This window comes from Mixophyes fleayi, chromosome 3 (assembly GCF_038048845.1).
Source record: "Mixophyes fleayi isolate aMixFle1 chromosome 3, aMixFle1.hap1, whole genome shotgun sequence".
In the NCBI taxonomy this organism is placed as follows: Eukaryota; Metazoa; Chordata; class Amphibia; order Anura; family Limnodynastidae; genus Mixophyes; species Mixophyes fleayi.
In genome coordinates this window covers 284541338-284567601 of record NC_134404.1, presented here as the reverse complement: position 1 = coordinate 284567601, position 26264 = coordinate 284541338, and the positions used below count along the sequence as shown (strand labels likewise).

The window sequence follows — 26264 nt, the reverse complement described above, 5'->3', positions numbered from 1 at the left end:
ACAGTGTTCATTCCTTGAAAGAGCCATAAGCACATGGAGAAAAAGAGGGTGAAAGCTGCATATGGAGCAAGGCAAGGTGGAGCCTGAGATGCACCTGCAATTCTTTCTTCAGAGCTGGGTGCTCACTCTCAGGTGAACCAGGACTGCTGGCACTGCACCCAGACAAGAAGTGGACTCTTGGTCATGCTCTGGTTTCTCTTCAGAACGCACAAATCTTTCGCCTTTTACTAAAGATTTCCATGGAGAGGAGCAAAACTGAGTTTTAACTCAATTTTTGCATGCCCCATCTGACTGGGGTTTCATTTTGATGTATAAAGATAAAGTAAACTTGCTCACCATTTCTAAGCCTGGATGAGGGCTCATTTGCATACTAAGTGACTGCCTCCTTTTGATCAGAAATGCTTTTTTTGACAGTGTTCATTCCTTGAAAGAGCCATAAGCACATGGAGAAAAAGAGGGTGAAAGCTGCATATGGAGCAAGGCAAGGTGGAGCCTGAGATGCACCTGCAATTCTTTCTTCAGAGCTGGGTGCTCACTCTCAGGTGAACCAGGACTGCTGGCACTGCACCCAGACAAGAAGTGGACTCTTGGTCATGCTCTGGTTTCTCTTCAGAACGCACAAATCTTTCGCCTTTTACTAAAGATTTCCGTGGAGAGGAGCAAAACTGAGTTTTAACTCAATTTTTGCATGCCCCATCTGACTGGGGTTTCATTTTGATGTATAAAGATAAAGTAAACTTGCTCACCATATCTAAGCCTGGATGAGGGCTCATTTGCATACTAAGTGACTGCCTCCTTTTGATCAGAAATGCTTTTTTTGACAGTGTTCATTCCTTGAAAGAGCCATAAGCACATGGAGAAAAAGAGGGTGAAAGCTGCATATGGAGCAAGGCAAGGTGGAGCCTGAGATGCACCTGCAATTCTTTTTTCAGAGCTGGGTGCTCACTCTCAGGTGAACCAGGACTGCTGGCACTGCACCCAGACAAGAAGTGGACTCTTGGTCATGCTCTGGTTTCTCTTCAGAACGCACAAATCTTTCGCCTTTTACTAAAGATTTCCGTGGAGAGGAGCAAAACTGAGTTTTAACTCAATTTTTGCATGCCCCATCTGACTGGGGTTTCATTTTGATGTATAAAGATAAAGTAAACTTGCTCACCATTTCTAAGCCTGGATGAGGGCTCATTTGCATACTAAGTGACTGCCTCCTTTTGATCAGAATTGCTTTTTTTGACAGTGTTCATTCCTTGAAAGAGCCATAAGCACATGGAAAAGAGGGTGAAAGCTGCATATGGAGCAAGGCAAGGTGGAGCCTGAGATGCACCTGCAATTCTTTCTTCAGAGCTGGGTGCTCACTCTCAGGTGAACCAGGACTGCTGGCACTGCACCCAGACAAGAAGTGGACTCTTGGTCATGTTCTGGTTTCTCTTCAGAACGCACAAATCTTTCGCCTTTTACTAAAGATTTCCGTGGAGAGGAGCAAAACTGAGTTTTAACTCAATTTTTGCATGCCCCATCTGACTGGGGTTTCATTTTGATGTATAAAGATAAAGTAAACTTGCTCACCATTTCTAAGCCTGGATGAGGGCTCATTTGCATACTAAGTGACTGCCTCCTTTTGATCAGAAATGCTTTTTTTGACAGTGTTCATTCCTTGAAAGAGCCATAAGCACATGGAGAAAAAGAGGGTGAAAGCTGCATATGGAGCAAGGCAAGGTGGAGCCTGAGATGCACCTGCAATTCTTTCTTCAGAGCTGGGTGCTCACTCTCAGGTGAACCAGGACTGCTGGCACTGCACCCAGACAAGAAGTGGACTCTTGGTCATGCTCTGGTTTCTCTTCAGAACGCACAAATCTTTCGCCTTTTACTAAAGATTTCCGTGGAGAGGAGCAAAACTGAGTTTTAACTCAATTTTTGCATGCCCCATCTGACTGGGGTTTCATTTTGATGTATAAAGATAAAGTAAACTTGCTCACCATTTCTAAGCCTGGATGAGGGCTCATTTGCATACTAAGTGACTGCCTCCTTTTGATCAGAAATGCTTTTTTTGACAGTGTTCATTCCTTGAAAGAGCCATAAGCACATGGAGAAAAAGAGGGTGAAAGCTGCATATGGAGCAAGGCAAGGTGGAGCCTGAGATGCACCTGCAATTCTTTCTTCAGAGCTGGGTGCTCACTCTCAGGTGAACCAGGACTGCTGGCACTGCACCCAGACAAGAAGTGGACTCTTGGTCATGCTCTGGTTTCTCTTCAGAACGCACAAATCTTTCGCCTTTTACTAAAGATTTCCGTGGAGAGGAGCAAAACTGAGTTTTAACTCAATTTTTGCATGCCCCATCTGACTGGGGTTTCATTTTGATGTATAAAGATAAAGTAAACTTGCTCACCATTTCTAAGCCTGGATGAGGGCTCATTTGCATACTAAGTGACTGCCTCCTTTTGATCAGAAATGCTTTTTTTGACAGTGTTCGTTCCTTGAAAGAGCCATAAGCACATGGAAAAGAGGGTGAAAGCTGCATATGGAGCAAGGCAAGGTGGAGCCTGAGATGCACCTGCAATTCTTTCTTCAGAGCTGGGTGCTCACTCTCAGGTGAACCAGGACTGCTGGCACTGCACCCAGACAAGAAGTGGACTCTTGGTCATGCTCTGGTTTCTCTTCAGAACGCACAAATCTTTCGCCTTTTACTAAAGATTTCCGTGGAGAGGAGCAAAACTGAGTTTTAACTCAATTTTTGCATGCCCCATCTGACTGGGGTTTCATTTTCATGTATAAAGATAAAGTAAACTTGCTCACCATTTCTAAGCCTGGATGAGGGCTCATTTGCATACTAAGTGACTGCCTCCTTTTGATCAGAAATGCTTTTTTTGACAGTGTTCGTTCCTTGAAAGAGCCATAAGCACATGGAAAAGAGGGTGAAAGCTGCATATGGAGCAAGGCAAGGTGGAGCCTGAGATGCACCTGCAATTCTTTCTTCAGAGCTGGGTGCTCACTCTCAGGTGAACCAGGACTGCTGGCACTGCACCCAGACAAGAAGTGGACTCTTGGTCATGCTCTGGTTTCTCTTCAGAACGCACAAATCTTTCGCCTTTTACTAAAGATTTCCGTGGAGAGGAGCAAAACTGAGTTTTAACTCAATTTTTGCATGCCCCATCTGACTGGGGTTTCATTTTCATGTATAAAGATAAAGTAAACTTGCTCACCATTTCTAAGCCTGGATGAGGGCTCATTTGCATACTAAGTGACTGCCTCCTTTTGATCAGAAATGCTTTTTTTGACAGTGTTCATTCCTTGAAAGAGCCATAAGCACATGGAGAAAAAGAGGGTGAAAGCTGCATATGGAGCAAGGCAAGGTGGAGCCTGAGATGCACCTGCAATTCTTTCTTCAGAGCTGGGTGCTCACTCTCAGGTGAACCAGGACTGCTGGCACTGCACCCAGACAAGAAGTGGACTCTTGGTCATGCTCTGGTTTCTCTTCAGAACGCACAAATCTTTCGCCTTTTACTAAAGATTTCCGTGGAGAGGAGCAAAACTGAGTTTTAACTTAATTTTTGCATGCCCCATCTGACTGGGGTTTCATTTTCATGTATAAAGATAAAGTAAACTTACTCACCATTTCTAAGCCTGGATGAGGGCTCATTTGCATACTAAGTGACTGCCTCCTTTTGATCAGAAATGCTTTTTTTTGACAGTGTTCATTCCTTGAAAGAGCCATAAGCACATGGAAAAGAGGGTGAAAGCTGCATATGGAGCAAGGCAAGGTGGAGCCTGAGATGTACCTGCAATTCTTTCTTCAGAGCTGGGTGCTCACTCTCAGGTGAACCAGGACTGCTGGCACTGCACCCAGACAAGAAGTGGACTCTTGGTCATGCTCTGGTTTCTCTTCAGAACGCACAAATCTTTCGCCTTTTACTAAAGATTTCCGTGGAGAGGAGCAAAACTGAGTTTTAACTCAATTTTTGCATGCCCCATCTGACTGGGGTTTCATTTTCATGTATAAAGATAAAGTAAACTTGCTCACCATTTCTAAGCCTGGATGAGGGCTCATTTGCATACTAAGTGACTGCCTCCTTTTGATCAGAAATGCTTTTTTTGACAGTGTTCATTCCTTGAAAGAGCCATAAGCACATGGAGAAAAAGAGGGTGAAAGCTGCATATGGAGCAAGGCAAGGTGGAGCCTGAGATGCACCTGCAATTCTTTCTTCAGAGCTGGGTGCTCACTCTCAGGTGAACCAGGACTGCTGGCACTGCACCCAGACAAGAAGTGGACTCTTGGTCATGTTCTGGTTTCTCTTCAGAACGCACAAATCTTTCGCCTTTTACTAAAGATTTCCGTGGAGAGGAGCAAAACTGAGTTTTAACTCAATTTTTGCATGCCCCATCTGACTGGGGTTTCATTTTGATGTATAAAGATAAAGTAAACTTGCTCACCATTTCTAAGCCTGGATGAGGGCTCATTTGCATACTAAGTGTCTGCCTCCTTTTGATCAGAAATGCTTTTTTTGACAGTGTTCATTCCTTGAAAGAGCCATAAGCACATGGAGAAAAAGAGGGTGAAAGCTGCATATGGAGCAAGGCAAGGTGGAGCCTGAGATGCACCTGCAATTCTTTCTTCAGAGCTGGGTGCTCACTCTCAGGTGAACCAGGACTGCTGGCACTGCACCCAGACAAGAAGTGGACTCTTGGTCATGCTCTGGTTTCTCTTCAGAACGCACAAATCTTTCGCCTTTTACTAAAGATTTCCATGGAGAGGAGCAAAACTGAGTTTTAACTCAATTTTTGCATGCCCCATCTGACTGGGGTTTCATTTTGATGTATAAAGATAAAGTAAACTTGCTCACCATTTCTAAGCCTGGATGAGGGCTCATTTGCATACTAAGTGACTGCCTCCTTTTGATCAGAAATGCTTTTTTTGACAGTGTTCATTCCTTGAAAGAGCCATAAGCACATGGAGAAAAAGAGGGTGAAAGCTGCATATGGAGCAAGGCAAGGTGGAGCCTGAGATGCACCTGCAATTCTTTCTTCAGAGCTGGGTGCTCACTCTCAGGTGAACCAGGACTGCTGGCACTGCACCCAGACAAGAAGTGGACTCTTGGTCATGCTCTGGTTTCTCTTCAGAACGCACAAATCTTTCGCCTTTTACTAAAGATTTCCGTGGAGAGGAGCAAAACTGAGTTTTAACTCAATTTTTGCATGCCCCATCTGACTGGGGTTTCATTTTGATGTATAAAGATAAAGTAAACTTGCTCACCATTTCTAAGCCTGGATGAGGGCTCATTTGCATACTAAGTGACTGCCTCCTTTTGATCAGAAATGCTTTTTTTGACAGTGTTCGTTCCTTGAAAGAGCCATAAGCACATGGAAAAGAGGGTGAAAGCTGCATATGGAGCAAGGCAAGGTGGAGCCTGAGATGCACCTGCAATTCTTTCTTCAGAGTTGGGTGCTCACTCTCAGGTGAACCAGGACTGCTGGCACTGCACCCAGACAAGAAGTGGACTCTTGGTCATGCTCTGGTTTCTTTTCAGAATGCACAAATCTTTCGCCTTTTACTAAAGATTTCCGTGGAGAGGAGCAAAACTGAGTTTTAACTCAATTTTTGCATGCCCCATCTGACTGGGGTTTCATTTTGATGTATAAAGATAAAGTAAACTTGCTCACAATTTCTAAGCCTGGATGAGGGCTCATTTGCATACTAAGTGACTGCCTCCTTTTGATCAGAAATGCTTTTTTTTGACAGTGTTCATTCCTTGAAAGAGCCATAAGCACATGGAGAAAAAGAGGGTGAAAGCTGCATATGGAGCAAGGCAAGGTGGAGCCTGAGATGCACCTGCAATTCTTTCTTCAGAGCTGGGTGCTCACTCTCAGGTGAACCAGGACTGCTGGCACTGCACCCAGACAAGAAGTGGACTCTTGGTCATGCTCTGGTTTCTCTTCAGAATGCACAAATCTTTCGCCTTTTACTAAAGATTTCCGTGGAGAGGAGCAAAACTGAGTTTTAACTCAATTTTTGCATGCCCCATCTGACTGGGTTTTCATTTTGATGTATAAAGATAAAGTAAACTTGCTCACCATATCTAAGCCTGGATGAGGGCTCATTTGCATACTAAGTGACTGCCTCCTTTTGATCAGAAATGCTTTTTTTGACAGTGTTCATTCCTTGAAAGAGCCATAAGCACATGGAGAAAAAGAGGGTGAAAGCTGCATATGGAGCAAGGCAAGGTGGAGCCTGAGATGCACCTGCAATTCTTTCTTCAGAGCTGGGTGCTCACTCTCAGGTGAACCAGGACTGCTGGCACTGCACCCAGACAAGAAGTGGACTCTTGGTCATGCTCTGGTTTCTCTTCAGAACGCACAAATCTTTCGCCTTTTACTAAAGATTTCCGTGGAGAGGAGCAAAACTGAGTTTTAACTCAATTTTTGCATGCCCCATCTGACTGGGGTTTCATTTTGATGTATAAAGATAAAGTAAACTTGCTCACCATTTCTAAGCCTGGATGAGGGCTCATTTGCATACTAAGTGACTGCCTCCTTTTGATCAGAATTGCTTTTTTTGACAGTGTTCATTCCTTGAAAGAGCCATAAGCACATGGAAAAGAGGGTGAAAGCTGCATATGGAGCAAGGCAAGGTGGAGCCTGAGATGCACCTGCAATTCTTTCTTCAGAGCTGGGTGCTCACTCTCAGGTGAACCAGGACTGCTGGCACTGCACCCAGACAAGAAGTGGACTCTTGGTCATGTTCTGGTTTCTCTTCAGAACGCACAAATCTTTCGCCTTTTACTAAAGATTTCCGTGGAGAGGAGCAAAACTGAGTTTTAACTCAATTTTTGCATGCCCCATCTGACTGGGGTTTCATTTTGATGTATAAAGATAAAGTAAACTTGCTCACCATTTCTAAGCCTGGATGAGGGCTCATTTGCATACTAAGTGACTGCCTCCTTTTGATCAGAAATGCTTTTTTTGACAGTGTTCATTCCTTGAAAGAGCCATAAGCACATGGAGAAAAAGAGGGTGAAAGCTGCATATGGAGCAAGGCAAGGTGGAGCCTGAGATGCACCTGCAATTCTTTCTTCAGAGCTGGGTGCTCACTCTCAGGTGAACCAGGACTGCTGGCACTGCACCCAGACAAGAAGTGGACTCTTGGTCATGCTCTGGTTTCTCTTCAGAACGCACAAATCTTTCGCCTTTTACTAAAGATTTCCGTGGAGAGGAGCAAAACTGAGTTTTAACTCAATTTTTGCATGCCCCATCTGACTGGGGTTTCATTTTGATGTATAAAGATAAAGTAAACTTGCTCACCATTTCTAAGCCTGGATGAGGGCTCATTTGCATACTAAGTGACTGCCTCCTTTTGATCAGAAATGCTTTTTTTGACAGTGTTCATTCCTTGAAAGAGCCATAAGCACATGGAGAAAAAGAGGGTGAAAGCTGCATATGGAGCAAGGCAAGGTGGAGCCTGAGATGCACCTGCAATTCTTTCTTCAGAGCTGGGTGCTCACTCTCAGGTGAACCAGGACTGCTGGCACTGCACCCAGACAAGAAGTGGACTCTTGGTCATGCTCTGGTTTCTCTTCAGAATGCACAAATCTTTCGCCTTTTACTAAAGATTTCCGTGGAGAGGAGCAAAACTGAGTTTTAACTCAATTTTTGCATGCCCCATCTGACTGGGGTTTCATTTTGATGTATAAAGATAAAGTAAACTTGCTCACCATTTCTAAGCCTGGATGAGGGCTCATTTGCATACTAAGTGACTGCCTCCTTTTGATCAGAAATGCTTTTTTTGACAGTGTTCGTTCCTTGAAAGAGCCATAAGCACATGGAAAAGAGGGTGAAAGCTGCATATGGAGCAAGGCAAGGTGGAGCCTGAGATGCACCTGCAATTCTTTCTTCAGAGCTGGGTGCTCACTCTCAGGTGAACCAGGACTGCTGGCACTGCACCCAGACAAGAAGTGGACTCTTGGTCATGCTCTGGTTTCTCTTCAGAACGCACAAATCTTTCGCCTTTTACTAAAGATTTCCGTGGAGAGGAGCAAAACTGAGTTTTAACTCAATTTTTGCATGCCCCATCTGACTGGGGTTTCATTTTCATGTATAAAGATAAAGTAAACTTGCTCACCATTTCTAAGCCTGGATGAGGGCTCATTTGCATACTAAGTGACTGCCTCCTTTTGATCAGAAATGCTTTTTTTGACAGTGTTCATTCCTTGAAAGAGCCATAAGCACATGGAGAAAAAGAGGGTGAAAGCTGCATATGGAGCAAGGCAAGGTGGAGCCTGAGATGCACCTGCAATTCTTTCTTCAGAGCTGGGTGCTCACTCTCAGGTGAACCAGGACTGCTGGCACTGCACCCAGACAAGAAGTGGACTCTTGGTCATGTTCTGGTTTCTCTTCAGAACGCACAAATCTTTCGCCTTTTACTAAAGATTTCCGTGGAGAGGAGCAAAACTGAGTTTTAACTCAATTTTTGCATGCCCCATCTGACTGGGGTTTCATTTTGATGTATAAAGATAAAGTAAACTTGCTCACCATTTCTAAGCCTGGATGAGGGCTCATTTGCATACTAAGTGACTGCCTCCTTTTGATCAGAAATGCTTTTTTTGACAGTGTTCATTCCTTGAAAGAGCCATAAGCACATGGAGAAAAAGAGGGTGAAAGCTGCATATGGAGCAAGGCAAGGTGGAGCCTGAGATGCACCTGCAATTCTTTCTTCAGAGCTGGGTGCTCACTCTCAGGTGAACCAGGACTGCTGGCACTGCACCCAGACAAGAAGTGGACTCTTGGTCATGCTCTGGTTTCTCTTCAGAACGCACAAATCTTTCGCCTTTTACTAAAGATTTCCGTGGAGAGGAGCAAAACTGAGTTTTAACTCAATTTTTGCATGCCCCATCTGACTGGGGTTTCATTTTGATGTATAAAGATAAAGTAAACTTGCTCACCATTTCTAAGCCTGGATGAGGGCTCATTTGCATACTAAGTGACTGCCTCCTTTTGATCAGAAATGCTTTTTTTGACAGTGTTCGTTCCTTGAAAGAGCCATAAGCACATGGAAAAGAGGGTGAAAGCTGCATATGGAGCAAGGCAAGGTGGAGCCTGAGATGCACCTGCAATTCTTTCTTCAGAGCTGGGTGCTCACTCTCAGGTGAACCAGGACTGCTGGCACTGCACCCAGACAAGAAGTGGACTCTTGGTCATGCTCTGGTTTCTCTTCAGAACGCACAAATCTTTCGCCTTTTACTAAAGATTTCCGTGGAGAGGAGCAAAACTGAGTTTTAACTCAATTTTTGCATGCCCCATCTGACTGGGGTTTCATTTTGATGTATAAAGATAAAGTAAACTTGCTCACCATTTCTAAGCCTGGATGAGGGCTCATTTGCATACTAAGTGACTGCCTCCTTTTGATCAGAAATGCTTTTTTTGACAGTGTTCGTTCCTTGAAAGAGCCATAAGCACATGGAAAAGAGGGTGAAAGCTGCATATGGAGCAAGGCAAGGTGGAGCCTGAGATGCACCTGCAATTCTTTCTTCAGAGCTGGGTGCTCACTCTCAGGTGAACCAGGACTGCTGGCACTGCACCCAGACAAGAAGTGGACTCTTGGTCATGCTCTGGTTTCTCTTCAGAACGCACAAATCTTTCGCCTTTTACTAAAGATTTCCGTGGAGAGGAGCAAAACTGAGTTTTAACTCAATTTTTGCATGCCCCATCTGACTGGGGTTTCATTTTGATGTATAAAGATAAAGTAAACTTGCTCACCATTTCTAAGCCTGGATGAGGGCTCATTTGCATACTAAGTGACTGCCTCCTTTTGATCAGAAATGCTTTTTTTGACAGTGTTCATTCCTTGAAAGAGCCATAAGCACATGGAGAAAAAGAGGGTGAAAGCTGCATATGGAGCAAGGCAAGGTGGAGCCTGAGATGCACCTGCAATTCTTTCTTCAGAGCTGGGTGCTCACTCTCAGGTGAACCAGGACTGCTGGCACTGCACCCAGACAAGAAGTGGACTCTTGGTCATGCTCTGGTTTCTCTTCAGAACGCACAAATCTTTCGCCTTTTACTAAAGATTTCCGTGGAGAGGAGCAAAACTGAGTTTTAACTCAATTTTTGCATGCCCCATCTGACTGGGGTTTCATTTTGATGTATAAAGATAAAGTAAACTTGCTCACCATTTCTAAGCCTGGATGAGGGCTCATTTGCATACTAAGTGACTGCCTCCTTTTGATCAGAAATGCTTTTTTTGACAGTGTTCGTTCCTTGAAAGAGCCATAAGCACATGGAAAAGAGGGTGAAAGCTGCATATGGAGCAAGGCAAGGTGGAGCCTGAGATGCATCTGCAATTCTTTCTTCAGAGCTGGGTGCTCACTCTCAGGTGAACCAGGACTGCTGGCACTGCACCCAGACAAGAAGTGGACTCTTGGTCATGCTCTGGTTTCTCTTCAGAACGCACAAATCTTTTGCCTTTTACTAAAGATTTCCGTGGAGAGGAGCAAAACTGAGTTTTAACTCAATTTTTGCATGCCCCATCTGACTGGGGTTTCATTTTGATGTATAAAGATAAAGTAAACTTGCTCACCATTTCTAAGCCTGGATGAGGGCTCATTTGCATACTAAGTGACTGCCTCCTTTTGATCAGAAATGCTTTTTTTGACAGTGTTCGTTCCTTGAAAGAGCCATAAGCACATGGAAAAGAGGGTGAAAGCTGCATATGGAGCAAGGCAAGGTGGAGCCTGAGATGCACCTGCAATTCTTTCTTCAGAGCTGGGTGCTCACTCTCAGGTGAACCAGGACTGCTGGCACTGCACCCAGACAAGAAGTGGACTCTTGGTCATGCTCTGGTTTCTCTTCAGAACGCACAAATCTTTCGCCTTTTACTAAAGATTTCCGTGGAGAGGAGCAAAACTGAGTTTTAACTCAATTTTTGCATGCCCCATCTGACTGGGGTTTCATTTTCATGTATAAAGATAAAGTAAACTTGCTCACCATTTCTAAGCCTGGATGAGGGCTCATTTGCATACTAAGTGACTGCCTCCTTTTGATCAGAAATGCTTTTTTTGACAGTGTTCGTTCCTTGAAAGAGCCATAAGCACATGGAAAAGAGGGTGAAAGCTGCATATGGAGCAAGGCAAGGTGGAGCCTGAGATGCACCTGCAATTCTTTCTTCAGAGCTGGGTGCTCACTCTCAGGTGAACCAGGACTGCTGGCACTGCACCCAGACAAGAAGTGGACTCTTGGTCATGCTCTGGTTTCTCTTCAGAACGCACAAATCTTTCGCCTTTTACTAAAGATTTCCGTGGAGAGGAGCAAAACTGAGTTTTAACTCAATTTTTGCATGCCCCATCTGACTGGGGTTTCATTTTCATGTATAAAGATAAAGTAAACTTGCTCACCATTTCTAAGCCTGGATGAGGGCTCATTTGCATACTAAGTGACTGCCTCCTTTTGATCAGAAATGCTTTTTTTGACAGTGTTCGTTCCTTGAAAGAGCCATAAGCACATGGAAAAGAGGGTGAAAGCTGCATATGGAGCAAGGCAAGGTGGAGCCTGAGATGCACCTGCAATTCTTTCTTCAAAGCTGGGTGCTCACTCTCAGGTGAACCAGGACTGCTGGCACTGCACCCAGACAAGAAGTGGACTCTTGGTCATGCTCTGGTTTCTCTTCAGAATGCACAAATCTTTCGCCTTTTACTAAAGATAGCCGTGGAGAGGAGCAAAACTGAGTTTTAACTCAATTTTTGCATGCCCCATCTGACTGGGGTTTCATTTTCATGTATAAAGATAAAGTAAACTTGCTCACCATTTCTAAGCCTGGATGAGGGCTCATTTGCATACTAAGTGACTGCCTCCTTTTGATCAGAAATGCTTTTTTTGACAGTGTTCATTCCTTGAAAGAGCCATAAGCACATGGAGAAAAGAGGGTGAAAGCTGCATATGGAGCAAGGCAAGGTGGAGCCTGAGATGCACCTGCAATTCTTTCTTCAGAGCTGGGTGCTCACTCTCAGGTGAACCAGGACTGCTGGCACTGCACCCAGACAAGAAGTGGACTCTTGGTCATGCTCTGGTTTCTCTTCAGAACACACAAATCTTTCGCCTTTTACTAAAGATTTCCGTGGAGAGGAGCAAAACTGAGTTTTAACTCAATTTTTGCATGCCCCATCTGACTGGGGTTTCATTTTCATGTATAAAGATAAAGTAAACTTGCTCACCATTTCTAAGCCTTGATGAGGGCTCATTTGCATACTAAGTGACTGCCTCCTTTTGATCAGAAATGCTTTTTTTGACAGTGTTCATTCCTTGAAAGAGCCATAAGCACATGGAGAAAAAGAGGGTGAAAGCTGCATATGGAGCAAGGCAAGGTGGAGCCTGAGATGCACCTGCAATTCTTTCTTCAGAGCTGGGTGCTCACTCTCAGGTGAACCAGGACTGCTGGCACTGCACCCAGACAAGAAGTGGACTCTTGGTCATGCTCTGGTTTCTCTTCAGAACGCACAAATCTTTCGCCTTTTACTAAAGATTTCCGTGGAGAGGAGCAAAACTGAGTTTTAACTCAATTTTTGCATGCCCCATCTGACTGGGGTTTCATTTTGATGTATAAAGATAAAGTAAACTTGCTCACCATTTCTAAGCCTGGATGAGGGCTCATTTGCATACTAAGTGACTGCCTCCTTTTGATCAGAAATGCTTTTTTTGACAGTGTTCATTCCTTGAAAGAGCCATAAGCACATGGAGAAAAAAAGGGTGAAAGCTGCATATGGAGCAAGGCAAGGTGGAGCCTGAGATGCACCTGCAATTCTTTCTTCAGAGCTGGGTGCTCACTCTCAGGTGAACCAGGACTGCTGGCACTGCACCCAGACAAGAAGTGGACTCTTGGTCATGCTCTGGTTTCTCTTCAGAACGCACAAATCTTTCGCCTTTTACTAAAGATTTCCGTGGAGAGGAGCAAAACTGAGTTTTAACTCAATTTTTGCATGCCCCATCTGACTGGGGTTTCATTTTCATGTATAAAGATAAAGTAAACTTGCTCACCATTTCTAAGCCTGGATGAGGGCTCATTTGCATACTAAGTGACTGCCTCCTTTTGATCAGAAATGCTTTTTTTGACAGTGTTCATTCCTTGAAAGAGCCATAAGCACATGGAGAAAAAGAGGGTGAAAGCTGCATATGGAGCAAGGCAAGGTGGAGCCTGAGATGCACCTGCAATTCTTTCTTCAGAGCTGGGTGCTCACTCTCAGGTGAACCAGGACTGCTGGCACTGCACCCAGACAAGAAGTGGACTCTTGGTCATGCTCTGGTTTCTCTTCAGAACGCACAAATATTTCGCCTTTTACTAAAGATTTCCGTGGAGAGGAGCAAAACTGAGTTTTAACTCAATTTTTGCATGCCCCATCTGACTGGGGTTTCATTTTGATGTATAAAGATAAAGTAAACTTGCTCACCATTTCTAAGCCTGGATGAGGGCTCATTTGCATACTAAGTGACTGCCTCCTTTTGATCAGAAATGCTTTTTTTTGACAGTGTTCATTCCTTGAAAGAGCCATAAGCACATGGAAAAGAGGGTGAAAGCTGCATATGGAGCAAGGCAAGGTGGAGCCTGAGATGCACCTGCAATTCTTTCTTCAGAGCTGGGTGCTCACTCTCAGGTGAACCAGGACTGCTGGCACTGCACCCAGACAAGAAGTGGACTCTTGGTCATGCTCTGGTTTCTCTTCAGAACGCACAAATCTTTCGCCTTTTACTAAAGATTTCCGTGGAGAGGAGCAAAACTGAGTTTTAACTCAATTTTTGCATGCCCCATCTGACTGGGGTTTCATTTTGATGTATAAAGATAAAGTAAACTTGCTCACCATTTCTAAGCCTGGATGAGGGCTCATTTGCATACTAAGTGACTGCCTCTTTTTGATCAGAATTGCTTTTTTTGACAGTGTTTATTCCTTGAAAGAGCCATAAACACATGGAAAAGAGGGTGAAAGCTGCATATGGAGCAAGGCAAGGTGGAGCCTGAGATGCACCTGCAATTCTTTCTTCAGAGCTGGGTGCTCACACTCAGGTGAACCAGGACTGCTGGCATTGCACCCAGACAAGAAGTGGACTCTTGGTCATGCTCTGGTTTCTCTTCAGAACGCACAAATCTTTCGCCTTTTACTAAAGATTTCCGTGGAGAGGAGCAAAACTGAGTTTTAACTCAATTTTTGCATGCCCCATCTGACTGGTGTTTCATTTTGATGTATAAAGATAAAGTAAACTTGCTCACCATTTCTAAGCCTGGATGAGGGCTCATTTGCATACTAAGTGACTGCCTCTTTTTGATCAGAATTGCTTTTTTTGACAGTGTTCATTCCTTGAAAGAGCCATAAACACATGGAAAAGAGGGTGAAAGCTGCATATGGAGCAAGGCAAGGTGGAGCCTGAGATGCACCTGCAATTCTTTCTTCAGAGCTGGGTGCTCACTCTCAGGTGAACCAGGACTGCTGGCACTGCACCCAGACAAGAAGTGGACTCTTGGTCATGCTCTGGTTTCTCTTCAGAACGCACAAATCTTTCGCCTTTTACTAAAGATTTCCGTGGAGAGGAGCAAAACTGAGTTTTAACTCAATTTTTGCATGCCCCATCTGACTGGGGTTTCATTTTGATGTATAAAGATAAAGTAAACTTGCTCACCATTTCTAAGCCTGGATGAGGGCTCATTTGCATACTAAGTGACTGCCTCCTTTTGATCAGAAATGCTTTTTTTTGACAGTGTTCATTCCTTGAAAGAGCCATAAGCACATGGAAAAGAGGGTGAAAGCTGCATATGGAGCAAGGCAAGGTGGAGCCTGAGATGCACCTGCAATTCTTTCTTCAGAGCTGGGTGCTCACTCTCAGGTGAACCAGGACTGCTGGCACTGCACCCAGACAAGAAGTGGACTCTTGGTCATGCTCTGGTTTCTCTTCAGAACGCACAAATCTTTCGCCTTTTACTAAAGATTTCCGTGGAGAGGAGCAAAACTGAGTTTTAACTCAATTTTTGCATGCCCCATCTGACTGGGGTTTCATTTTGATGTATAAAGATAAAGTAAACTTGCTCACCATTTCTAAGCCTGGATGAGGGCTCATTTGCATACTAAGTGACTGCCTCTTTTTGATCAGAATTGCTTTTTTTGACAGTGTTCATTCCTTGAAAGAGCCATAAACACATGGAAAAGAGGGTGAAAGCTGCATATGGAGCAAGGCAAGGTGGAGCCTGAGATGCACCTGCAATTCTTTCTTCAGAGCTGGGTGCTCACACTCAGGTGAACCAGGACTGCTGGCATTGCACCCAGACAAGAAGTGGACTCTTGGTCATGCTCTGGTTTCTCTTCAGAACGCACAAATCTTTCGCCTTTTACTAAAGATTTCCGTGGAGAGGAGCAAAACTGAGTTTTAACTCAATTTTTGCATGCCCCATCTGACTGGGGTTTCATTTTGATGTATAAAGATAAAGTAAACTTGCTCACCATTTCTAAGCCTGGATGAGGGCTCATTTGCATACTAAGTGACTGCCTCTTTTTGATCAGAATTGCTATTTTTGACAGTGTTCATTCCTTGAAAGAGCCATAAACACATGGAAAAGAGGGTGAAAGCTGCATATGGAGCAAGGCAAGGTGGAGCCTGAGATGCACCTGCAATTCTTTCTTCAGAGCTGGGTGCTCACTCTCAGGTGAACCAGGACTGCTGGCACTGCACCCAGACAAGAAGTGGACTCTTGGTCATGCTCTGGTTTCTCTTCAGAACGCACAAATCTTTCGCCTTTTACTAAAGATTTCCGTGGAGAGGAGCAAAACTGAGTTTTAACTCAATTTTTGCATGCCCCATCTGACTGGGGTTTCATTTTGATGTATAAAGATAAAGTAAACTTGCTCACCATTTCTAAGCCTGGATGAGGGCTCATTTGCATACTAAGTGACTGCCTCTTTTTGATCAGAATTGCTTTTTTTGACAGTGTTCATTCCTTGAAAGAGCCATAAACACATGGAAAAGAGGGTGAAAGCTGCATATGGAGCAAGGCAAGGTGGAGCCTGAGATGCACCTGCAATTCTTTCTTCAGAGCTGGGTGCTCACACTCAGGTGAACCAGGACTGCTGGCATTGCACCCAGACAAGAAGTGGACTCTTGGTCATGCTCTGGTTTCTCTTCAGAATGCACAAATCTTTCGCCTTTTACTAAAGATTTCCGTTGAGAGAAGCAAAACTGAGTTTTAACTCAATTTTTGCATGCCCCATCTGATTGGGGTTTCATTTTGATGTATAAAGTTAAAGTAAACTTGCTCACCATTTCTAAGCCTGGATGAGGGCTCATTTGCATACTAAGTGACTGCCTCCTTTTGATCAGAAATGCTTTTTTTGACAGTGTTCGTTCCTTGAAAGAGCCATAAGCACATGGAGAAAAAGAGGGTGAAAGCTGCATATGGAGCAAGGCAAGGTGGAGCCTGAGATGCACCTGCAATTCTTTCTTCAGAGCTGGGTGCTCACACTCAGGTGAACCAGGACTGCTGGCACTGCACCCAGACAAGAAGTGGACTCTTGGTCATGCTCTGGTTTCTCTTCAGAACGCACAAATCTTTCGCCTTTTACTAAAGATTTCCGTGGAGAGGAGCAAAACTGAGTTTTAACTCAATTTTTGCATGCCCCATCTGACTGGGGTTTCATTTTCATGTATAAAGATAAAGTAAACTTGCTCACCATTTCTAAGCCTGGATGAGGGCTCATTTGCATACTAAGTGACTGCCTCCTTTTGATCAGAAATGCTTTTTTTGACAGTGTTCATTCCTTGAAAGAGCCATAAGCACATGGAAAAGAGGGTGAAAGCTGCATATGGAGCAAGGCAAGGTGGAGCCTGAGATGCACCTGCAATTCTTTCTTCAGAGCTGGGTGCTCACTCTCAGGTGAACCAGGACTGCTGGCACTGCACCCAGACAAGAAGTGGACTCTTGGTCATGCTCTGGTTTCTCTTCAGAACGCACAAATCTTTCGCCTTTTACTAAAGATTTCCGTGGAGAGGAGCAAAACTGAGTTTTAACTCAATTTTTGCATGCCCCATCTGACTGGGGTTTCATTTTGATGTATAAAGATAAAGTAAACTTGCTCACCATTTCTAAGCCTGGATGAGGGCTCATTTGCATACTAAGTGACTGCCTCTTTTTGATCAGAATTGCTTTTTTTGACAGTGTTCATTCCTTGAAAGAGCCATAAGCACATGGAGAAAAAGAGGGTGAAAGCTGCATATGGAGCAAGGCAAGGTGGAGCCTGAGATGCACCTGCAATTCTTTCTTCAGAGCTGGGTGCTCACACTCAGGTGAACCAGGACTGCTGGCACTGCACCCAGACAAGAAGTGGACTCTTGGTCATGCTCTGGTTTCTCTTCAGAACGCACAAATCTTTCGCCTTTTACTAAAGATTTCCGTGGAGAGGAGCAAAACTGAGTTTTAACTCAATTTTTGCATGCCCCATCTGACTGGGGTTTCATTTTCATGTATAAAGATAAAGTAAACTTGCTCACCATTTCTAAGCCTGGATGAGGGCTCATTTGCATACTAAGTGACTGCCTCCTTTTGATCAGAAATGCTTTTTTTGACAGTGTTCATTCCTTGAAAGAGCCATAAGCACATGGAAAAGAGGGTGAAAGCTGCATATGGAGCAAGGCAAGGTGGAGCCTGAGATGCACCTGCAATTCTTTCTTCAGAGCTGGGTGCTCACTCTCAGGTGAACCAGGACTGCTGGCACTGCACCCAGACAAGAAGTGGACTCTTGGTCATGCTCTGGTTTCTCTTCAGAACGCACAAATCTTTCGCTTTTTACTAAAGATTTCCGTGGAGAGGAGCAAAACTGAGTTTTAGCTCAATTTTTGCATGCCCCATCTGACTGGGGTTTCATTTTGATGTATAAAGATAAAGTAAACTTGCTCACCATTTCTAAGCCTGGATGAGGGCTCATTTGCATACTAAGTGACTGCCTCTTTTTGATCAGAATTGCTTTTTTTGACAGTGTTCATTCCTTGAAAGAGCCATAAACACATGGAAAAGATGGTGAAAGCTGCATATGGAGCAAGGCAAGGTGGAGCCTGAGATGCACCTGCAATTCTTTCTTCAGAGCTGGGTGCTCACACTCAGGTGAACCAGGACTGCTGGCACTGCACCCAGACAAGAAGTGGACTCTTGGTCATGCTCTGGTTTCTCTTCAGAATGCACAAATCTTTCGCCTTTTACTAAAGATTTCCGTGGAGAGGAGCAAAACTGAGTTTTAACTCAATTTTTGCATGCCCCATCTGACTGGGGTTTCATTTTGATGTATAAAGATAAAGTAAACTTGCTCACCATTTCTAAGTCTGGATGAGGGCTCATTTGCATACTAAGTGACTGCCTCCTTTTGATCAGAAATGCTTTTTTTGACAGTGTTCATTCCTTGAAAGAGCCATAAGCACATGGAAAAGAGGGTGAAAGCTGCATATGGAGCAAGGCAAGGTGGAGCCTGAGATGCACCTGCAATTCTTTCTTCAGAGCTGGGTGCTCACTCTCAGGTGAACCAGGACTGCTGGCACTGCACCCAGACAAGAAGTGGACTCTTGGTCATGCTCTGGTTTCTCTTCAGAACGCACAAATCTTTCGCCTTTTACTAAAGATTTCCGTGGAGAGGAGCAAAACTGAGTTTTAACTCAATTTTTGCATGCCCCATCTGACTGGGGTTTCATTTTGATGTATAAAGATAAAGTAAACTTGCTCCCTATTTCTAAGCCTGGATGAGGGCTCATTTGCATACTAAGTGACTGCCTGTTTTTGATCAGAATTGCTTTTTTTGACAGTGTTCATTCCTTGAAAGAGCCATAAACACATGGAAAAGAGGGTGAAAGCTGCATATGGAGCAAGGCAAGGTGGAGCCTGAGATGCACCTGCAATTCTTTCTTCAGAGCTGGGTGCTCACTCTCAGGTGAACCAGGACTGCTGGCACTGCACCCAGACAAGAAGTGGACTCTTGGTTATGCTCTGGTTTCTCTTCAGAACGCACAAATCTTTCGCCTTTTACTAAAGATTTCCGTGGAGAAGAGCAAAACTGAGTTTTAACTCAATTTTTGCATGCCCCATCTGACTGGGGTTTCATTTTGATGTATAAAGATAAAGTAAACTTGCTCCCTATTTCTAAGCCTGGATGAGGGCTCATTTGCATACTAAGTGACTGCCTCTTTTTGATCAGAATTGCTTTTTTTGACAGTGTTCATTCCTTGAAAGAGCCATAAACACATGGAAAAGAGGGTGAAAGCTGCATATGGAGCAAGGCAAGGTGGAGCCTGAGATGCACCTGCAATTCTTTCTTCAGAGCTGGGTGCTCACACTCAGGTGAACCAGGACTGCTGGCACTGCACCCAGACAAGAAGTGGACTCTTGGTCATGCTCTGGTTTCTCTTCAGAACGCACAAATCTTTCGCCTTTTACTAAAGATTTCCGTGGAGAGGAGCAAAACTGAGTTTTAACTCAATTTTTGCATGCCCCATCTGACTGGGGTTTCATTTTGATGTATAAAGATAAAGTAAACTTGCTCACCATTTCTAAGCCTGGATGAGGGCTCATTTGCATACTAAGTGACTGCCTCTTTTTGATCAGAATTGCTTTTTTTGACAGTGTTCATTCCTTGAAAGAGCCATAAACACATGGAAAAGAGGGTGAAAGCTGCATATGGAGCAAGGCAAGGTGGAGCCTGAGATGCACCTGCAATTCTTTCTTCAGAGCTGGGTGCTCACACTCAGGTGAACCAGGACTGCTGGCACTGCACCCAGACAAGAAGTGGACTCTTGGTCATGCTCTGGTTTCTCTTCAGAACGCACAAATCTTTCGCCTTTTACTAAAGATTTCCGTGGAGAGGAGCAAAACTGAGTTTTAACTCAATTTTTGCATGCCACATCTGACTGGGGTTTCATTTTGATGTATAAAGATAAAGTAAACTTGCTCACCATTTCTAAGCCTGGATGAGGGCTCATTTGCATACTAAGTGACTGCCTCCTTTTGATCAGAAATGCTTTTTTTTGACAGTGTTCATTCCTTGAAAGAGCCATAAGCACATGGAAAAGAGGGTGAAAGCTGCATATGGAGCAAGGCAAGGTGGAGCCTGAGATGCACCTGCAATTCTTTCTTCAGAGCTGGGTGCTCACTCTCAGGTGAACCAGGACTGCTGGCACTGCACCCAGACAAGAAGTGGACTCTTGGTCATGCTCTGGTTTCTCTTCAGAACGCACAAATCTTTCGCCTTTTACTAAAGATTTCCGTGGAGAGGAGCAAAACTGAGTTTTAACTCAATTTTTGCATGCCCCATCTGACTGGGGTTTCATTTTCATGTATAAAGTTAAAGTAAACTTGCTCACCATTTCTAAGCCTGGATGAGGGCTCATTTGCATACTAAGTGACTGCCTCCTTTTGATCAGAAATGCTTTTTTTGACAGTGTTCATTCCTTGAAAGAGCCATAAGCACATGGAAAAGAGGGTGAAAGCTGCATATGGAGCAAGGCAAGGTGGAGCCTGAGATGCACCTGCAATTCTTTCTTCAGAGCTGGGTGCTCACACTCAGGTGAACCAGGACTGCTGGCATTGCACCCAGACAAGAAGTGGACTCTTGGTCATGCTCTGGTTTCTCTTCAGAACGCACAAATCTTTCGCCTTTTACTAAAGATTTCTGTGGAGAGGAGCAAAACTGAGTTTTAACTCAATTTTTGCATGCCCCATCTGACTGGGGTTTCATTTTGATGTATAAAGATAAAGTAAACTTGCTCACCATTTCTAAGCCTGGATGAGGGCTCATTTGCATACTAAGTGACTGCCTCTTTTTGATCAGAATTGCTTTTTTTGACAGTGTTCATTCCTTGAAAGAGCCATAAACACATGGAAAAGAGGGTGAAAGCTGCATATGGAGCAAGGCAAGGTGGAGCCTGAGATGCACCTGCAATTCTTTCTTCAGAGCTGGGTGCTCACACTCAGGTGAACCAGGACTGCTGGCACTGCACCCAGACAAGAAGTGGACTCTTGGTCATGCTCTGGTTTCTCTTCAGAACGCACAAATCTTTCGCCTTTTACTAAAGATTTCCGTGGAGAGGAGCAAAACTGAGTTTTAACTCAATTTTTGCATGCCCCATCTGATTGGGGTTTCATTTTGATGTATAAAGTTAAAGTAAACTTGCTCACCATTTCTAAGCCTGGATGAGGGCTCATTTGCATACTAAGTGACTGCCTCCTTTTGATCAGAAATGCTTTTTTTGACAGTGTTCGTTCCTTGAAAGAGCCATAAGCACATGGAGAAAAAGAGGGTGAAAGCTGCATATGGAGCAAGGCAAGGTGGAGCCTGAGATGCACCTGCAATTCTTTCTTCAGAGCTGGGTGCTCACACTCAGGTGAACCAGGACTGCTGGCACTGCACCCAGACAAGAAGTGGACTCTTGGTCATGCTCTGGTTTCTCTTCAGAACGCACAAATCTTTCGCCTTTTACTAAAGATTTCCGTGGAGAGGAGCAAAACTGAGTTTTAACTCAATTTTTGCATGCCCCATCTGACTGGGGTTTCATTTTCATGTATAAAGATAAAGTAAACTTGCTCACCATTTCTAAGCCTGGATGAGGGCTCATTTGCATACTAAGTGACTGCCTCCTTTTGATCAGAAATGCTTTTTTTGACAGTGTTCGTTCCTTGAAAGAGCCATAAGCACATGGAAAAGAGGGTGAAAGCTGCATATGGAGCAAGGCAAGGTGGAGCCTGAGATGCACCTGCAATTCTTTCTTCAGAGCTGGGTGCTCACTCTCAGGTGAACCAGGACTGCTGGCACTGCACCCAGACAAGAAGTGGACTCTTGGTCATGCTCTGGTTTCTCTTCAGAACGCACAAATCTTTCGCCTTTTACTAAAGATTTCCGTGGAGAGGAGCAAAACTGAGTTTTAACTCAATTTTTGTATGCCCCATCTGACTGGGGTTTCATTTTCATGTATAAAGATAAAGTAAACTTGCTCACCATTTCTAAGCCTGGATGAGGGCTCATTTGCATACTAAGTGACTGCCTCCTTTTGATCAGAAATGCTTTTTTTGACAGTGTTCATTCCTTGAAAGAGCCATAAGCACATGGAAAAGAGGGTGAAAGCTGCATATGGAGCAAGGCAAGGTGGAGCCTGAGATGCACCTGCAATTCTTTCTTCAGAGCTGGGTGCTCACTCTCAGGTGAACCAGGACTGCTGGCACTGCACCCAGACAAGAAGTGGACTCTTGGTCATGCTCTGGTTTCTCTTCAGAACGCACAAATCTTTCGCCTTTTACTAAAGATTTCCGTGGAGAGGAGCAAAACTGAGTTTTAACTCAATTTTTGCATGCCCCATCTGACTGGGGTTTCATTTTGATGTATAAAGATAAAGTAAACTTGCTCCCTATTTCTAAGCCTGGATGAGGGCTCATTTGCATACTAAGTGACTGCCTCTTTTTGATCAGAATTGCTTTTTTTGACAGTGTTCATTCCTTGAAAGAGCCATAAACACATGGAAAAGAGGGTGAAAGCTGCATATGGAGCAAGGCAAGGTGGAGCCTGAGATGCACCTGCAATTCTTTCTTCAGAGCTGGGTGCTCACACTCAGGTGAACCAGGACTGCTGGCACTGCACCCAGACAAGAAGTGGACTCTTGGTCATGCTCTGGTTTCTCTTCAGAACGCACAAATCTTTCGCCTTTTACTAAAGATTTCCGTGGAGAGGAGCAAAACTGAGTTTTAACTCAATTTTTGCATGCCCCATCTGACTGGGGTTTCATTTTGATGTATAAAGTTAAAGTAAACTTGCTCACCATTTCTAAGCCTGGATGAGGGCTCATTTGCATACTAAGTGACTGCCTCCTTTTGATCAGAAATGCTTTTTTTGACAGTGTTCATTCCTTGAAAGAGCCATAAGCACATGGAAAAGAGGGTGAAAGCTGCATATGGAGCAAGGCAAGGTGGAGCCTGAGATGCACCTGCAATTCTTTCTTCAGAGCTGGGTGCTCACACTCAGGTGAACCAGGACTGCTGGCATTGCACCCAGACAAGAAGTGGACTCTTGGTCATGCTCTGGTTTCTCTTCAGAACGCACAAATCTTTCGCCTTTTACTAAAGATTTCCGTGGAGAGGAGCAAAACTGAGTTTTAACTCAATTTTTGCATGCCCCATCTGACTGGGGTTTCATTTTGATGTATAAAGATAAAGTAAACTTGCTCACCATTTCTAAGCCTGGATGAGGGCTCATTTGCATACTAAGTGACTGCCTCTTTTTGATCAGAATTGCTTTTTTTGACAGTGTTCATTCCTTGAAAGAGCCATAAACACATGGAAAAGAGGGTGAAAGCTGCATATGGAGCAAGGCAAGGTGGAGCCTGAGATGCACCTGCAATTCTTTCTTCAGAGCTGGGTGCTCACACTCAGGTGAACCAGGACTGCTGGCACTGCACCCAGACAAGAAGTGGACTCTTGGTCATGCTCTGGTTTCTCTTCAGAACGCACAAATCTTTCGCCTTTTACTAAAGATTTCCGTGGAGAGGAGCAAAACTGAGTTTTAACTCAATTTTTGCATGCCCCATCTGATTGGGGTTTCATTTTGATGTATAAAGTTAAAGTAAACTTGCTCACCATTTCTAAGCCTGGATGAGGGCTCATTTGCATACTAAGTGACTGCCTCCTTTTGATCAGAAATGCTTTTTTTGACAGTGTTCGTTCCTTGAAAGAGCCATAAGCACATGGAGAAAAAGAGGGTGAAAGCTGCATATGGAGCAAGGCAAGGTGGAGCCTGAGATGCACCTGCAATTCTTTCTTCAGAGCTGGGTGCTCACACTCAGGTGAACCAGGACTGCTGGCACTGCACCCAGACAAGAAGTGGACTCTTGGTCATGCTCTGGTTTCTCTTCAGAACGCACAAATCTTTCGCCTTTTACTAAAGATTTCTGTGGAGAGGAGCAAAACTGAGTTTTAACTCAATTTTTGCATGCCCCATCTGACTGGGGTTTCATTTTCATGTATAAAGATAAAGTAAACTTGCTCACCATTTCTAAGCCTGGATGAGGGCTCATTTGTATACTAAGTGACTGCCTCCTTTTGATCAGAAATGCTTTTTTTGACAGTGTTCGTTCCTTGAAAGAGCCATAAGCACATGGAAAAGAGGGTGAAAGCTGCATATGGAGCAAGGCAAGGTGGAGCCTGAGATGCACCTGCAATTCTTTCTTCAGAGCTGGGTGCTCACTCTCAGGTGAACCAGGACTGCTGGCACTGCACCCAGACAAGAAGTGGACTCTTGGTCATGCTCTGGTTTCTCTTCAGAACGCACAAATCTTTCGCCTTTTACTAAAGATTTCCGTGGAGAGGAGCAAAACTGAGTTTTAACTCAATTTTTGCATGCCCCATCTGACTGGGGTTTCATTTTCATGTATAAAGATAAAGTAAACTTGCTCACCATTTCTAAGCCTGGATGAGGGCTCATTTGCATACTAAGTGACTGCCTCCTTTTGATCAGAAATGCTTTTTTTGACAGTGTTCGTTCCTTGAAAGAGCCATAAACACATGGAAAAGAGGGTGAAAGCTGCATATGGAGCAAGGCAAGGTGGAGCCTGAGATGCAACTGCAATTCTTTCTTCAGAGCTGGGTGCTCACACTCAGGTGAACCAGGACTGCTGGCACTGCACCCAGACAAGAAGTGGACTCTTGGTCATGCTCTGGTTTCTCTTCAGAACGCACAAATCTTTCGCCTTTTACTAAAGATTTCCGTGGAGAGGAGCAAAACTGAGTTTTAACTCAATTTTTGCATGCCCCATCTGACTGGGGTTTCATTTTGATGTATAAAGATAAAGTAAACTTGCTCACCATTTCTAAGCCTGGATGAGGGCTCATTTGCATACTAAGTGACTGCCTCCTTTTGATCAGAAATGCTTTTTTTGACAGTGTTCATTCCTTGAAAGAGCCATAAGCACATGGAAAAGAGGGTGAAAGCTGCATATGGAGCAAGGCAAGGTGGAGCCTGAGATGCACCTGCAATTCTTTCTTCAGAGCTGGGTGCTCACTCTCAGGTGAACCAGGACTGCTGGCACTGCACCCAGACAAGAAGTGGACTCTTGGTTATGCTCTGGTTTCTCTTCAGAACGCACAAATCTTTCGCCTTTTACTAAAGATTTCCGTGGAGAGGAGCAAAACTGAGTTTTAACTCAATTTTTGCATGCCCCATCTGACTGGGGTTTCATTTTGATGTATAAAGATAAAGTAAACTTGCTCCCTATTTCTAAGCCTGGATGAGGGCTCATTTGCATACTAAGTGACTGCCTCTTTTTGATCAGAATTGCTTTTTTTGACAGTGTTCATTCCTTGAAAGAGCCATAAACACATGGAAAAGAGGGTGAAAGCTGCATATGGAGCAAGGCAAGGTGGAGCCTGAGATGCACCTGCAATTCTTTCTTCAGAGCTGGGTGCTCACACTCAGATGAACCAGGACTGCTGGCACTGCACCCAGACAAGAAGTGGACTCTTGGTCATGCTCTGGTTTCTCTTCAGAACGCACAAATCTTTCGCCTTTTACTAAAGATTTCCGTGGAGAGGAGCAAAACTGAGTTTTAACTCAATTTTTGCATGCCCCATCTGACTGGGGTTTCATTTTGATGTATAAAGATAAAGTAAACTTGCTCACCATTTCTAAGCCTGGATGAGGGCTCATTTGCATACTAAGTGACTGCCTCCTTTTGATCAGAAATGCTTTTTTTTGACAGTGTTCATTCCTTGAAAGAGCCATAAGCACATGGAAAAGAGGGTGAAAGCTGCATATGGAGCAAGGCAAGGTGGAGCCTGAGATGCACCTGCAATTCTTTCTTCAGAGCTGGGTGCTCACTCTCAGGTGAACCAGGACTGCTGGCACTGCACCCAGACAAGAAGTGGACTCTTGGTCATGCTCTGGTTTCTCTTCAGAACGCACAAATCTTTCGCCTTTTACTAAAGATTTCCGTGGAGAGGAGCAAAACTGAGTTTTAACTCAATTTTTGCATGCCCCATCTGACTGGGGTTTCATTTTGATGTATAAAGATAAAGTAAACTTGCTCACCATTTCTAAGCCTGGATGAGGGCTCATTTGCATACTAAGTGACTGCCTCTTTTTGATCAGAATTGCTTTTTTTGACAGTGTTCATTCCTTGAAAGAGCCATAAACACATGGAAAAGAGGGTGAAAGCTGCATATGGAGCAAGGCAAGGTGGAGCCTGAGATGCACCTGCAATTCTTTCTTCAGAGCTGGGTGCTCACACTCAGGTGAACCAGG

General features: G+C 44.2%; 64 non-coding genes across 64 annotated transcripts; all 64 read left to right on the top strand.

Annotated features, from left to right (window-relative positions):
- The first annotated feature begins 183 nt into the window (after positions 1-183).
- Positions 184-299, top strand: LOC142147444 (U5 spliceosomal RNA). Its single transcript, XR_012690591.1, has one exon. It is a non-coding gene; the product is annotated as a U5 spliceosomal RNA (small nuclear RNA).
- Positions 300-593: 294 nt separating this feature from the next.
- On the top strand, positions 594-709 carry LOC142147022 (U5 spliceosomal RNA). Its single transcript, XR_012690183.1, has one exon. It is a non-coding gene; the product is annotated as a U5 spliceosomal RNA (small nuclear RNA).
- A 294-nt stretch (positions 710-1003) lies between these two features.
- Positions 1004-1119, top strand: LOC142147021 (U5 spliceosomal RNA). The gene has a single exon (XR_012690182.1). It is a non-coding gene; the product is annotated as a U5 spliceosomal RNA (small nuclear RNA).
- Positions 1120-1410: 291 nt separating this feature from the next.
- Positions 1411-1526, top strand: LOC142147351 (U5 spliceosomal RNA). Its single transcript, XR_012690501.1, has one exon. It is a non-coding gene; the product is annotated as a U5 spliceosomal RNA (small nuclear RNA).
- A 294-nt stretch (positions 1527-1820) lies between these two features.
- Positions 1821-1936, top strand: LOC142147020 (U5 spliceosomal RNA). The gene has a single exon (XR_012690181.1). It is a non-coding gene; the product is annotated as a U5 spliceosomal RNA (small nuclear RNA).
- A 294-nt stretch (positions 1937-2230) lies between these two features.
- On the top strand, positions 2231-2346 carry LOC142147019 (U5 spliceosomal RNA). Its single transcript, XR_012690180.1, has one exon. It is a non-coding gene; the product is annotated as a U5 spliceosomal RNA (small nuclear RNA).
- Positions 2347-2637: 291 nt separating this feature from the next.
- Positions 2638-2753, top strand: LOC142147018 (U5 spliceosomal RNA). Its single transcript, XR_012690179.1, has one exon. It is a non-coding gene; the product is annotated as a U5 spliceosomal RNA (small nuclear RNA).
- Positions 2754-3044: 291 nt separating this feature from the next.
- On the top strand, positions 3045-3160 carry LOC142147017 (U5 spliceosomal RNA). Its single transcript, XR_012690178.1, has one exon. It is a non-coding gene; the product is annotated as a U5 spliceosomal RNA (small nuclear RNA).
- A 294-nt stretch (positions 3161-3454) lies between these two features.
- Positions 3455-3570, top strand: LOC142146894 (U5 spliceosomal RNA). The gene has a single exon (XR_012690062.1). It is a non-coding gene; the product is annotated as a U5 spliceosomal RNA (small nuclear RNA).
- A 292-nt stretch (positions 3571-3862) lies between these two features.
- On the top strand, positions 3863-3978 carry LOC142147016 (U5 spliceosomal RNA). Its single transcript, XR_012690177.1, has one exon. It is a non-coding gene; the product is annotated as a U5 spliceosomal RNA (small nuclear RNA).
- Positions 3979-4272: 294 nt separating this feature from the next.
- LOC142147349 (U5 spliceosomal RNA) lies at positions 4273-4388 on the top strand. The gene has a single exon (XR_012690499.1). It is a non-coding gene; the product is annotated as a U5 spliceosomal RNA (small nuclear RNA).
- Positions 4389-4682: 294 nt separating this feature from the next.
- LOC142147443 (U5 spliceosomal RNA) lies at positions 4683-4798 on the top strand. The gene has a single exon (XR_012690590.1). It is a non-coding gene; the product is annotated as a U5 spliceosomal RNA (small nuclear RNA).
- A 294-nt stretch (positions 4799-5092) lies between these two features.
- On the top strand, positions 5093-5208 carry LOC142147015 (U5 spliceosomal RNA). Its single transcript, XR_012690176.1, has one exon. It is a non-coding gene; the product is annotated as a U5 spliceosomal RNA (small nuclear RNA).
- Positions 5209-5499: 291 nt separating this feature from the next.
- LOC142147440 (U5 spliceosomal RNA) lies at positions 5500-5615 on the top strand. The gene has a single exon (XR_012690587.1). It is a non-coding gene; the product is annotated as a U5 spliceosomal RNA (small nuclear RNA).
- A 295-nt stretch (positions 5616-5910) lies between these two features.
- LOC142147498 (U5 spliceosomal RNA) lies at positions 5911-6026 on the top strand. Its single transcript, XR_012690643.1, has one exon. It is a non-coding gene; the product is annotated as a U5 spliceosomal RNA (small nuclear RNA).
- Positions 6027-6320: 294 nt separating this feature from the next.
- Positions 6321-6436, top strand: LOC142147014 (U5 spliceosomal RNA). The gene has a single exon (XR_012690175.1). It is a non-coding gene; the product is annotated as a U5 spliceosomal RNA (small nuclear RNA).
- A 291-nt stretch (positions 6437-6727) lies between these two features.
- Positions 6728-6843, top strand: LOC142147347 (U5 spliceosomal RNA). Its single transcript, XR_012690498.1, has one exon. It is a non-coding gene; the product is annotated as a U5 spliceosomal RNA (small nuclear RNA).
- Positions 6844-7137: 294 nt separating this feature from the next.
- On the top strand, positions 7138-7253 carry LOC142147012 (U5 spliceosomal RNA). Its single transcript, XR_012690173.1, has one exon. It is a non-coding gene; the product is annotated as a U5 spliceosomal RNA (small nuclear RNA).
- Positions 7254-7547: 294 nt separating this feature from the next.
- On the top strand, positions 7548-7663 carry LOC142147325 (U5 spliceosomal RNA). The gene has a single exon (XR_012690477.1). It is a non-coding gene; the product is annotated as a U5 spliceosomal RNA (small nuclear RNA).
- A 291-nt stretch (positions 7664-7954) lies between these two features.
- Positions 7955-8070, top strand: LOC142147011 (U5 spliceosomal RNA). The gene has a single exon (XR_012690172.1). It is a non-coding gene; the product is annotated as a U5 spliceosomal RNA (small nuclear RNA).
- Positions 8071-8364: 294 nt separating this feature from the next.
- LOC142147346 (U5 spliceosomal RNA) lies at positions 8365-8480 on the top strand. The gene has a single exon (XR_012690497.1). It is a non-coding gene; the product is annotated as a U5 spliceosomal RNA (small nuclear RNA).
- A 294-nt stretch (positions 8481-8774) lies between these two features.
- On the top strand, positions 8775-8890 carry LOC142147010 (U5 spliceosomal RNA). Its single transcript, XR_012690171.1, has one exon. It is a non-coding gene; the product is annotated as a U5 spliceosomal RNA (small nuclear RNA).
- A 291-nt stretch (positions 8891-9181) lies between these two features.
- Positions 9182-9297, top strand: LOC142147009 (U5 spliceosomal RNA). The gene has a single exon (XR_012690170.1). It is a non-coding gene; the product is annotated as a U5 spliceosomal RNA (small nuclear RNA).
- Positions 9298-9588: 291 nt separating this feature from the next.
- LOC142147008 (U5 spliceosomal RNA) lies at positions 9589-9704 on the top strand. The gene has a single exon (XR_012690169.1). It is a non-coding gene; the product is annotated as a U5 spliceosomal RNA (small nuclear RNA).
- A 294-nt stretch (positions 9705-9998) lies between these two features.
- On the top strand, positions 9999-10114 carry LOC142147007 (U5 spliceosomal RNA). The gene has a single exon (XR_012690168.1). It is a non-coding gene; the product is annotated as a U5 spliceosomal RNA (small nuclear RNA).
- A 291-nt stretch (positions 10115-10405) lies between these two features.
- LOC142147283 (U5 spliceosomal RNA) lies at positions 10406-10521 on the top strand. Its single transcript, XR_012690436.1, has one exon. It is a non-coding gene; the product is annotated as a U5 spliceosomal RNA (small nuclear RNA).
- A 291-nt stretch (positions 10522-10812) lies between these two features.
- Positions 10813-10928, top strand: LOC142147006 (U5 spliceosomal RNA). The gene has a single exon (XR_012690167.1). It is a non-coding gene; the product is annotated as a U5 spliceosomal RNA (small nuclear RNA).
- Positions 10929-11219: 291 nt separating this feature from the next.
- On the top strand, positions 11220-11335 carry LOC142147005 (U5 spliceosomal RNA). Its single transcript, XR_012690166.1, has one exon. It is a non-coding gene; the product is annotated as a U5 spliceosomal RNA (small nuclear RNA).
- Positions 11336-11626: 291 nt separating this feature from the next.
- Positions 11627-11742, top strand: LOC142147583 (U5 spliceosomal RNA). The gene has a single exon (XR_012690724.1). It is a non-coding gene; the product is annotated as a U5 spliceosomal RNA (small nuclear RNA).
- A 293-nt stretch (positions 11743-12035) lies between these two features.
- LOC142147378 (U5 spliceosomal RNA) lies at positions 12036-12151 on the top strand. Its single transcript, XR_012690528.1, has one exon. It is a non-coding gene; the product is annotated as a U5 spliceosomal RNA (small nuclear RNA).
- A 294-nt stretch (positions 12152-12445) lies between these two features.
- On the top strand, positions 12446-12561 carry LOC142147004 (U5 spliceosomal RNA). Its single transcript, XR_012690165.1, has one exon. It is a non-coding gene; the product is annotated as a U5 spliceosomal RNA (small nuclear RNA).
- Positions 12562-12855: 294 nt separating this feature from the next.
- Positions 12856-12971, top strand: LOC142147003 (U5 spliceosomal RNA). The gene has a single exon (XR_012690164.1). It is a non-coding gene; the product is annotated as a U5 spliceosomal RNA (small nuclear RNA).
- Positions 12972-13265: 294 nt separating this feature from the next.
- LOC142147492 (U5 spliceosomal RNA) lies at positions 13266-13381 on the top strand. Its single transcript, XR_012690637.1, has one exon. It is a non-coding gene; the product is annotated as a U5 spliceosomal RNA (small nuclear RNA).
- A 292-nt stretch (positions 13382-13673) lies between these two features.
- Positions 13674-13789, top strand: LOC142147001 (U5 spliceosomal RNA). Its single transcript, XR_012690162.1, has one exon. It is a non-coding gene; the product is annotated as a U5 spliceosomal RNA (small nuclear RNA).
- A 291-nt stretch (positions 13790-14080) lies between these two features.
- On the top strand, positions 14081-14196 carry LOC142147434 (U5 spliceosomal RNA). The gene has a single exon (XR_012690582.1). It is a non-coding gene; the product is annotated as a U5 spliceosomal RNA (small nuclear RNA).
- Positions 14197-14487: 291 nt separating this feature from the next.
- On the top strand, positions 14488-14603 carry LOC142147000 (U5 spliceosomal RNA). Its single transcript, XR_012690161.1, has one exon. It is a non-coding gene; the product is annotated as a U5 spliceosomal RNA (small nuclear RNA).
- Positions 14604-14895: 292 nt separating this feature from the next.
- On the top strand, positions 14896-15011 carry LOC142146999 (U5 spliceosomal RNA). The gene has a single exon (XR_012690160.1). It is a non-coding gene; the product is annotated as a U5 spliceosomal RNA (small nuclear RNA).
- A 291-nt stretch (positions 15012-15302) lies between these two features.
- LOC142146998 (U5 spliceosomal RNA) lies at positions 15303-15418 on the top strand. Its single transcript, XR_012690159.1, has one exon. It is a non-coding gene; the product is annotated as a U5 spliceosomal RNA (small nuclear RNA).
- Positions 15419-15709: 291 nt separating this feature from the next.
- On the top strand, positions 15710-15825 carry LOC142146997 (U5 spliceosomal RNA). The gene has a single exon (XR_012690158.1). It is a non-coding gene; the product is annotated as a U5 spliceosomal RNA (small nuclear RNA).
- A 291-nt stretch (positions 15826-16116) lies between these two features.
- On the top strand, positions 16117-16232 carry LOC142147532 (U5 spliceosomal RNA). The gene has a single exon (XR_012690675.1). It is a non-coding gene; the product is annotated as a U5 spliceosomal RNA (small nuclear RNA).
- A 294-nt stretch (positions 16233-16526) lies between these two features.
- On the top strand, positions 16527-16642 carry LOC142146996 (U5 spliceosomal RNA). The gene has a single exon (XR_012690157.1). It is a non-coding gene; the product is annotated as a U5 spliceosomal RNA (small nuclear RNA).
- Positions 16643-16933: 291 nt separating this feature from the next.
- On the top strand, positions 16934-17049 carry LOC142146995 (U5 spliceosomal RNA). The gene has a single exon (XR_012690156.1). It is a non-coding gene; the product is annotated as a U5 spliceosomal RNA (small nuclear RNA).
- Positions 17050-17343: 294 nt separating this feature from the next.
- LOC142146994 (U5 spliceosomal RNA) lies at positions 17344-17459 on the top strand. The gene has a single exon (XR_012690155.1). It is a non-coding gene; the product is annotated as a U5 spliceosomal RNA (small nuclear RNA).
- A 291-nt stretch (positions 17460-17750) lies between these two features.
- Positions 17751-17866, top strand: LOC142147512 (U5 spliceosomal RNA). The gene has a single exon (XR_012690656.1). It is a non-coding gene; the product is annotated as a U5 spliceosomal RNA (small nuclear RNA).
- A 291-nt stretch (positions 17867-18157) lies between these two features.
- On the top strand, positions 18158-18273 carry LOC142147324 (U5 spliceosomal RNA). Its single transcript, XR_012690476.1, has one exon. It is a non-coding gene; the product is annotated as a U5 spliceosomal RNA (small nuclear RNA).
- A 291-nt stretch (positions 18274-18564) lies between these two features.
- Positions 18565-18680, top strand: LOC142146993 (U5 spliceosomal RNA). The gene has a single exon (XR_012690154.1). It is a non-coding gene; the product is annotated as a U5 spliceosomal RNA (small nuclear RNA).
- Positions 18681-18971: 291 nt separating this feature from the next.
- Positions 18972-19087, top strand: LOC142147491 (U5 spliceosomal RNA). The gene has a single exon (XR_012690636.1). It is a non-coding gene; the product is annotated as a U5 spliceosomal RNA (small nuclear RNA).
- A 291-nt stretch (positions 19088-19378) lies between these two features.
- Positions 19379-19494, top strand: LOC142146992 (U5 spliceosomal RNA). The gene has a single exon (XR_012690153.1). It is a non-coding gene; the product is annotated as a U5 spliceosomal RNA (small nuclear RNA).
- Positions 19495-19785: 291 nt separating this feature from the next.
- LOC142147399 (U5 spliceosomal RNA) lies at positions 19786-19901 on the top strand. The gene has a single exon (XR_012690548.1). It is a non-coding gene; the product is annotated as a U5 spliceosomal RNA (small nuclear RNA).
- Positions 19902-20193: 292 nt separating this feature from the next.
- Positions 20194-20309, top strand: LOC142146990 (U5 spliceosomal RNA). Its single transcript, XR_012690151.1, has one exon. It is a non-coding gene; the product is annotated as a U5 spliceosomal RNA (small nuclear RNA).
- Positions 20310-20600: 291 nt separating this feature from the next.
- LOC142147408 (U5 spliceosomal RNA) lies at positions 20601-20716 on the top strand. The gene has a single exon (XR_012690557.1). It is a non-coding gene; the product is annotated as a U5 spliceosomal RNA (small nuclear RNA).
- A 291-nt stretch (positions 20717-21007) lies between these two features.
- Positions 21008-21123, top strand: LOC142146888 (U5 spliceosomal RNA). Its single transcript, XR_012690056.1, has one exon. It is a non-coding gene; the product is annotated as a U5 spliceosomal RNA (small nuclear RNA).
- Positions 21124-21417: 294 nt separating this feature from the next.
- On the top strand, positions 21418-21533 carry LOC142146988 (U5 spliceosomal RNA). The gene has a single exon (XR_012690150.1). It is a non-coding gene; the product is annotated as a U5 spliceosomal RNA (small nuclear RNA).
- Positions 21534-21824: 291 nt separating this feature from the next.
- On the top strand, positions 21825-21940 carry LOC142146893 (U5 spliceosomal RNA). The gene has a single exon (XR_012690061.1). It is a non-coding gene; the product is annotated as a U5 spliceosomal RNA (small nuclear RNA).
- Positions 21941-22231: 291 nt separating this feature from the next.
- LOC142146987 (U5 spliceosomal RNA) lies at positions 22232-22347 on the top strand. The gene has a single exon (XR_012690149.1). It is a non-coding gene; the product is annotated as a U5 spliceosomal RNA (small nuclear RNA).
- A 291-nt stretch (positions 22348-22638) lies between these two features.
- LOC142146986 (U5 spliceosomal RNA) lies at positions 22639-22754 on the top strand. The gene has a single exon (XR_012690148.1). It is a non-coding gene; the product is annotated as a U5 spliceosomal RNA (small nuclear RNA).
- A 291-nt stretch (positions 22755-23045) lies between these two features.
- Positions 23046-23161, top strand: LOC142146985 (U5 spliceosomal RNA). The gene has a single exon (XR_012690147.1). It is a non-coding gene; the product is annotated as a U5 spliceosomal RNA (small nuclear RNA).
- A 291-nt stretch (positions 23162-23452) lies between these two features.
- On the top strand, positions 23453-23568 carry LOC142146887 (U5 spliceosomal RNA). The gene has a single exon (XR_012690055.1). It is a non-coding gene; the product is annotated as a U5 spliceosomal RNA (small nuclear RNA).
- A 294-nt stretch (positions 23569-23862) lies between these two features.
- On the top strand, positions 23863-23978 carry LOC142147407 (U5 spliceosomal RNA). The gene has a single exon (XR_012690556.1). It is a non-coding gene; the product is annotated as a U5 spliceosomal RNA (small nuclear RNA).
- A 291-nt stretch (positions 23979-24269) lies between these two features.
- LOC142146984 (U5 spliceosomal RNA) lies at positions 24270-24385 on the top strand. Its single transcript, XR_012690146.1, has one exon. It is a non-coding gene; the product is annotated as a U5 spliceosomal RNA (small nuclear RNA).
- Positions 24386-24676: 291 nt separating this feature from the next.
- On the top strand, positions 24677-24792 carry LOC142146982 (U5 spliceosomal RNA). The gene has a single exon (XR_012690145.1). It is a non-coding gene; the product is annotated as a U5 spliceosomal RNA (small nuclear RNA).
- Positions 24793-25083: 291 nt separating this feature from the next.
- On the top strand, positions 25084-25199 carry LOC142146981 (U5 spliceosomal RNA). The gene has a single exon (XR_012690144.1). It is a non-coding gene; the product is annotated as a U5 spliceosomal RNA (small nuclear RNA).
- Positions 25200-25490: 291 nt separating this feature from the next.
- On the top strand, positions 25491-25606 carry LOC142146980 (U5 spliceosomal RNA). Its single transcript, XR_012690143.1, has one exon. It is a non-coding gene; the product is annotated as a U5 spliceosomal RNA (small nuclear RNA).
- Positions 25607-25898: 292 nt separating this feature from the next.
- Positions 25899-26014, top strand: LOC142146979 (U5 spliceosomal RNA). Its single transcript, XR_012690142.1, has one exon. It is a non-coding gene; the product is annotated as a U5 spliceosomal RNA (small nuclear RNA).
- The last annotated feature ends 250 nt before the right edge of the window (positions 26015-26264 follow it).